The sequence below is a fragment of the Papaver somniferum genome, chromosome 6 (assembly GCF_003573695.1).
Source record: "Papaver somniferum cultivar HN1 chromosome 6, ASM357369v1, whole genome shotgun sequence".
Lineage (NCBI taxonomy): Eukaryota > Viridiplantae > Streptophyta > Magnoliopsida > Ranunculales > Papaveraceae > Papaver > Papaver somniferum.
The window spans coordinates 91607759-91615309 of NC_039363.1; the positions used below are offsets into that span (position 1 = coordinate 91607759).

General features: G+C 37.4%; 2 non-coding genes and 1 pseudogene across 2 annotated transcripts; all 3 read right to left on the minus strand.

Moving 5' to 3' along the window:
• Positions 1-1062: 1062 nt before the first annotated feature.
• Positions 1063-1135, minus strand: TRNAK-CUU. The gene has a single exon. It is a non-coding gene; the product is annotated as a tRNA-Lys (tRNA).
• A 1168-nt stretch (positions 1136-2303) lies between these two features.
• On the minus strand, positions 2304-2375 carry TRNAT-UGU. The gene has a single exon. It is a non-coding gene; the product is annotated as a tRNA-Thr (tRNA).
• Positions 2376-3681: 1306 nt separating this feature from the next.
• LOC113288405 lies at positions 3682-7159 on the minus strand (annotated as a pseudogene).
• Positions 7160-7551: the final 392 nt, after the last annotated feature.

A 7551-nucleotide genomic window follows, 5' to 3' on the forward strand; every position in this document is an offset into this window, starting at 1 on the left:
TTTTTTAAGAGGATTTGGATCTGGTCAACCCCACAGGAAGTATCAAAACCTTGGACACAAAGGGTTTCACGAACAATGCCAAGTTCAACAGGCCAGCCCTCTAAGTCTCTGCCATTCCGCTTAACTGCCTGCTTTGCAGCTTCTCCAGTTGCAAACTCAACATGTACAGTTCTCCCGAAAGTTCCATACTCGTCATACGAGAAACGCACGTCAGCAATATCCCCAACATTTTCAAAGAAGTCCATCACATGAGATTTACTAATGGAACGCGGTACGTTCTTGAGACAAAGTGTTCTTGAATCTTGATGCTCCAGTGCCTTCCGCTTCACGCCAAAGATCAATAGGACTGCCCAATAACTCTACCCCATTCATCCTTACTGCCTTCTTTGCAGTTTCTTCAGTTACAAACTCAATATGGCCTGATCCGCTGAACTTCCCATCCCCATTATAAGATAAATGCACATCAACAATTTCTCCGGCCTGTTTAAAGAACTTGATCACATCAGATTTTTCTGTGTAATATGGTAGGCCCTTCATGACAAGTCGTGTTTTGGATGCTGCTCCAGTAGCGCCGACCAGTTAACAAGGGAAAAGCTAATCCTGAGCTTTCCATCCTTACCTTTATAAAAATAGAAACGGACATCAAGAATATCATCCCCAACCTGTTTAAAGAAGTGAATCACATGAGATTTATCAATGGAAACTGGTAGGTTGCTGGCAATAAGTGTTTTTGATGCTGCGGTTGTTCTTTTCACTGGCTAGGCTGAAGCATCTTCACCAATCCATGTTTGTGTTATAAACATACTCATCGTAAGAGATATCATGAAACGCTTTTAGGGAACAAACTCTGTTTTCTTTTGCGAGATTTCTTTTTCCTCAGCATCCCTCTTGTTAGCATCCTTCTCCTGATCTTTTGCTGGGTTTACCCATGTTGGCGGAAGATTAACCAGCTGATGATCAAATAGAAGAAGAGATCCTACAGGTTGATCTGGTGGTTGCCCTAAAAATGTCCTGCATGCATGGCAAGTGCAATATGTAGAGAAAAAAAAAATAGAGAAACAACGCCCACCGTGGGGCTCGAACCCACGACCACAAGGTTAAGAGCCTTGCGCTCTACCAACTGAGCTAGACGGGCACATTGCCATAACATTTTTCTAATACAAACTCGCTGATTCTGAACTAGATAGTTCAGAACTTGATAGGAGTGAGAGGCACTTCATTGACAGTCACCCATGGAGCAGATTTATGAGGAGGGTTAAGAGTACTCGTTTTCTTTGCTTATTCTAAATCAAGCTGCACAACAAAAATAAGTTAAAAGCTTTAACTGAAACTTTGATGTAGTTCGCAAATAGCTAGCAAAAATTCACACAATATAAAATGCCGAAAATTTTACTGCTAAAGATGAATCACAAAACAGATACTAGATGCTTATATGACTGAAAGAGTAATCATAAATTAAGGAGCTGAAGACAGGAAACAAAATCAAGCACCTCAGTTAGTTAGTTAGTTAGTTAGTTAGGAAGATATGATCTTTTTTTGCTGCAGAAATCCGTGGAAAGACAACAGCTTTAGATAATATTAACTACACAATCAATTATGGCATTCTGGTAATGACAAAGTTCTATTATGAAGACCCTAGTAACTCCATTCAATTGAAACATTTTGCTTTATGATTCTTTGTATTCCACAAAAATACAAATGCACATGCTATTCACTTAAACACACTTAACAGATTCCTTATGTCTCAAACCACTTTCATATATGATAGAGGTCTGATTTTTTTTTCTGTGAACACGGAGAGATATTACGATGAATACAGCAAAACCAAAAAATCAACAAAGCAATCTTAAATTAAACAATGAAACACAACACTAGAACAGTGCATATACCTTTTGTCCCAACCCACTTGTAGCAATCATTAACGGATTTCTCTCTGTACCCCAAGTTTGAGTAACAAGATCTCCATTCAGATTGCTTACTGTTTTAAACAAACGTCTCCACACAATTAATAAATACATCAACGAGTTCATTCGTTCAAAATAAAGACTGAAACGACATGTGCTTCCTAACTACAAGGTTCCTCGACCAACTCCCTTCAAGAAAGAACACTCGAGGATAACAAACAAGCAAAAGAACACTCAAACAGTAACAACAAGCAAAATTATTGTCTTGCAGAGCAGACCAGAATTTTTTTTCCATTATGTTCAATGCACACACATTTGGCTCCTGCTGCAATCGTTCAAACAACAAAACCCAACGAGTTGAGCACATGAAATCTTACACTTAACTCTTTTCCAAAAAGATGCCCTCACGCAGGATTGAACTGCGGACCTTCAGTTTACAAGACTGACGCTCTACCACTGAGCTATAAGGGCAAGCAATGGGGCATTCCGAGAATTGAACTAGGGAGCTCTCGCACCCTAAGAGAGAATCATACCACTAGACCAAATGCCCTGTTGTTACCCAAATGTTAGGAACACTGCTTTTATACATTTCAGTATTTCACCTAAGTTGGAAAGCTGTGGGCTTTATATCTAAATAACAGAAATAACAACTGTTACTTGAAACAGAATCAACATTGTTCTTCGAAATGGGCATTATGGATGGATGATGGATCTCTGTAGTCGAGTAGGGAAATAAAAGATTTAGGTAAGACAAAACCAAATGCGGTTATATGGGCTACCTTGCATGCATTTTGTAAGTTAAATAGGTAGACATGGTTTGTTAAATGCTACGTAGGGTTAGGTTTCAACAGCATCACAACTCAAGAGCCTATGTCTCAAAGACCCGACAAGGATTTTTTTTCTGGTTAGGGGTATAGAGAGGAAGTTCATAAAGGTTCTGAAAATATATGTATGAAAGTGGTTTGGCAGCCGACTAACTCGGAGACAACCACATTGACAAAAGCAAGTAGAATATAATTTCAAATGCAGATGTGCCATATGAGCTCAAAATAAAGGAAGCAACTCCAGAGATTATATTAGTAGTTCTGCTTAGAATCCCTTCCAAACTGGATGAGTTTGTTCCTTTGCTAGGTAATTAGGATTAACCATGAGCAAATTTTTTTTAACCTTTTACCTCAAAAAAAAAAAAAAAAAAAAAAATTAACCATGAGCAAATAGTCAGGCCATTTATTGTGGTAGTCATGCATCTGTTTCACAAACTCAGATGCTCAATCCTTCACCCAGGTAAAGAAACAAAATAATATGGAGGAAACTTTTTAGCAGAAATAGACGGCCAGGCAACAAGATCACAGGAAAGTAAGAAAACAAGAAATGCCAAATGAATAAGGTAATTTTAAGAACTATCTTTCTGATGAAGGAAAGAAACAATTATTTATCATTATAATTCCATTGTTAAGGGGTCAGCTGTATCACCCCCAAGAAAAAAACTTATTAACTACAAAATCAAGCTAATTACATTCCACTACCTAGATTTTAGTTTTAACCTCCCAAGTGTTCACTTGACTTTATCTTCATCATTTATTAGGCAAGAACACCCAGAGCTCACTGGACCCTTAAGACAAAATCTCAGCTCCTGCTGAAATTTTAGGAACTAGCAAACACTCTACAAAATATTCATCTTTAAGCACACAACTAAGAAAGGTTCTGAAAATATATGTTATGGGGATGTTCATCAGTCAACACATGTACAACTGTAGCTAGATAAAGAAGAGAGTACTAACAACAATGAGTTCTCTCACTCACGATTCCTAGCGTTAGAGTTCTTGGAGCACAATATCAATTCGAAGAGTGATAAAATGTTTTTCTAAATGATTAATGTTAAGAACAAATCCATCAGATTGATGGCAGAATAAGGACTTCATTTTGATACTTTCACAAATAATTGCAGTTAAACTTGGTCACGAAGTACACATTTGATGGTAAGGGTATGAGAAGAAACAAAAAGATTACCTGGATCAATGACAAGCAATGGTGATGCCCCTTAAACCAAGAATTGCATACGCAAAGCAGTTGCCTCACATGTCCATCTCCATGTTTGTAGACATCTCTCTCGGAATAGATAAAAGATAGCAATCCTGTCACAAATTGGAATTTCTCAGCTGAGCAAATTGGTTTCACCAAACAAAGAAACAAAACCCTAGTTTCACAATAGAAAAACATAAACAAAATTTTCGATATTAATTAATCCCAAAATGTACCTTCATGAGCATGGGTGATGGCTACAGATTGAATTTTGGACCGATACTTCCAGCCCCAATTTCTCACAAGCTCAGAGAGTGCGAGAGATGGAGGGAGATGATTTTGGGGATTATAATTATTAGACTTGTCACACATATACCTAACAGATTTCATATGAAAACTGACACACAGCGGTTTCTGAAATGGCATCACTCAACTGTTACTTAAGACAACCAACGTAGAGAGTTTGGGGATATTTCTTGTGTAGGTGAGGCCATTGCACAAAAATGAGATTAGCGAATATGCAGCTTGTAAAGAAGAAGTCCGCTTAAAGATAACCTCTTAACCCTTGCGATACTCTCAACATTAAATATGGATGACCATCTAATCCCAAGAACCTGCACCCAAAACCCAAACAAGGTCAGTATCGGGGAACTCTCACATTAAAGTGAAATTGTGTATTTTCTCCTAAGATTCTCTAAGACAAGCAACCACAAATTGAAAAATGATGATAGAAAAAGTCCATGAAAGTACTTTATCATTTTCCTGCTCTCATTAAAATAATATTCATCTTTACAGATCAGAATATAAAGCTTCATGGAAAATAAAGTTGATCAGGCTGACCTTAAATAGGAACACAATTACGCAGAGAGGAAAAAAGTCCCGGGGCCGTTGCACAGGATCTGCAAGTATAGCCTCACTAAGTTGCATAAATCTGAAAACTGTAACATAACTTCTCTTGCTGTTGAAATAATTAAAAACATTTTGGTTGTAAAGTTGAGATCAAACCACTTGAGGACTGATTTTTATCATTAACAATGTGTAGCATGGACCAAAACAATGAATGTTGTCCCTATTGATGTTAAATATGATTGGCCTACTTCTCGGCTTCGGTAAATTTGCATAACCTGAGCTGTTTCCTTTAGCTAGTCCTGCAAGTCAAAAACGCTTCAAGAAAACAAATATATACAAACGAGCTTTGGAACAAGATAGAACTCAAGTATTATGTGGACTATGAACACCATCAATTTTCAACTAATAAAATATGAGGAAAGCGGAAAACAGAAAAGGAAGAAAAATCACTAACCTGATCAACCATAGAGGCTTCCGATACTTGAGCTTTCTGAAGACTCATATTATCAGTTGACGCTACTACATAGACTCGCAGTGTAAACCTGTCCCTTTGAAGCACAGGGATAAGATTAATTATCTCAGCCGTGCTGTGACCACCTACAGTATGATCACACCCCCAAAGTGAATATATTCAGGATGATAATAAGAGATGAGGAAAACAGAAGAAAGTAACTTTCCAGCTAATACAAAACAAAAAAGATGATGGTAGATTCATGAATTTACCTGAACCTAGAATGATTAGGGAGCTGACGGCTTTGGGAGGTGAGTTATGAAGAGGTATTTTGCTTTGATGGATGACGGACAATATACGAAGAATAAAGATGATGAAAATGGTGATGAGGATGATAATAAGATTAGGCATCGCCATTATGGAGAAGCAACATCGATTTCTCTTCTCCACGATAAGACGTAACTTCCTGACTAAGAATATCTGGAATCAAAAGTATTAGATTACTAATGAGTATAACTCAAGTTTCAGGAATTTGACAGGACACAAACACAGAGACAACCTTACATTAAGAAATACTAAAGTAAAATAAAGGTCAAAATGCAGATAGCATTATGTTACCACACAAGCTCAAAATAAAGGAAGCAACTCCAGAGATCCAATTAGTAGTTCAACTAGAATCCCCCTCAACCTTGATGAGTTTGTTAGGTTTAACCATGAGCAAAAAGTCAAGCCACATTGTGATTATCATGTATTTACTGCACAAAATCTATGCTCATTCCTTCACGAAACAAAACAATATGCAGGAAACTTTTTAGCAGAAACTAATGGCTAGGCAACAAGATCATAGGAATGTAAGAAAACAAGAAACAAAAAATGAATACACACATAAACATTGACCACAAATAAGGTTATTTTTACGAACTATTTTTCTGGTGAAGGAAAGAAACAACTATCTGTCACTATAATTCCATTGTGATGGGATCACCTGTATCACCCCAGAAGAAGAAAAAAGTGAAAAACTTGAAACATCAAGCTAATTTCATTACACTACCAAGATTTTACTCTAACTTCCCAAGTGTCACTTGACTCTATTCTTGTCATTTATTAAGTAACACCCCTACAGCCTATTAGACTCTACTTTTCGCAGATAAAATCTCAGCACCTGCTGAAATTTAAGGAACTACCAAACACTCTATAAAGTATTCAGATTCTTTAAATCTGGGGAACCAACAAAGAAACACACAACTAAGAAACATTCCGGGAATATATGTTATGGGGATGTTCATTAGCCAGATAAAGAAGACAGCACTAGCAACCCTCACGATTCCTATCGTTAGAGTTCTTGGTGCACAATATTAATTCGAAGAGCGCCAAAATTACCAGACAACTCCATTGGTGTATGTTGCACCAAGAAGAGAATAAAATAACTGTTATTCAAAATGAATAATGACTGAAACAAATCCATCAAATTGATAGCAAAACTAGGACTTCATTTTGATATTTTCACATATAATTGCAGTTAAACTTTGTCATGAAGTACACATTTGATGGTAAAGAGTATGAGAAGAAACAAAAAAGTTTACCTGGCTCAATTTGACAAGTAATGGCAATGGCCCTTAAACCAAGAATTGCATATGCAAAAGCAGTTGCCTGACATGTCCATCGCCGTGTTTCCAGACATCTCTCTCAGAATGATACAAGATAGCTATCCTGTCACAAGGTAGCATACATCAACTGAGCAAATTGAATTCACCAACCAAACAAAGAAACAAAACCCTAATATCGTAATAGACAAAAACATAAACAAAATTGTCGATATTAATCCCAAACTGTACCTGGGTGATGGCTTCAGATTGAATCTTGGAGAGATACTTCCAGCCCCAAATCGTCACAAGCTCAGACAGAAAGCGAGAAATGGAGGAGGGGAGGGAATTTGGGGCGATAATTTTGTCCCGTGTTATTGTTCGTCTTTTCAGGGTCATTTGTCTCGGTTAATTACACTCTTCTTACACTGTTTTTTGTTGGTACTTCTTTTACCCCATTGGTACGTAGTAGAAATTTTGGTGTATTTGAAGGAATGTAGTTAATCTCGGCCGAGATACCGCCGATACTATCGATTTCGGTGTTCACCGAGATGCTGATGTTACCGATATTTCTTCAATATTGACCGATATTTCACTGGTATTCACAAAAATATCGTGTCTCGGTACTCGACCGATATTCAACGAAATCCGATATTGACTACATTGATCCGAAGCATTTTCAGAGTTTTTGACAATGTCTGTAGGGGAGACTCTATCCCTGCTTTTGGCATCTCAAATCATT